Below are 469 nucleotides of genomic sequence, written 5' to 3'. Positions count from 1 at the left end.
CCCAAAACAATTGAAATTTTGGTACTACTTTAGATACAGAGGTCCCAATGCATGTACGTAACCCTAACGAGTATGCACTGTAAAAAAAATCGTTACATTGATGCGTTGGAATCTCTGAATTTAAGTAGTGCCAAAATTTTTTTCTTAGACCATCTGTAGTAGATGGAAATCAAACTGATTGTTATATTTTATTGATACTAAAATAATGTGAAACAAAGCTCAGGCAAGATTTGAACTTGGAGCAGAGCTGTAACTAAATAATGCAAATTTACTCCAGTATATAATTGTTCCCTATCTCTCCATTTTTTTTCTTAAAAGGTCAAAGGAATCTATTTAAAAGAAAAAATATAAATTCTTACTTTTACTTCAAGGTTGCCAATTAATATGGCTCAATTTTTAAAACAATATAGTTTGATTGAATACTGGATGAAATATGTAATTAAAATTGATCAAGACATAAACACTAAGA

The sequence above is a fragment of the Octopus bimaculoides genome, chromosome 16, assembly GCF_046866305.1.
Source record: "Octopus bimaculoides isolate indiv1 chromosome 16, ASM4686630v1, whole genome shotgun sequence".
Taxonomy (NCBI): domain Eukaryota; kingdom Metazoa; phylum Mollusca; class Cephalopoda; order Octopoda; family Octopodidae; genus Octopus; species Octopus bimaculoides.
This window is presented reverse-complemented; position numbering follows the sequence as displayed.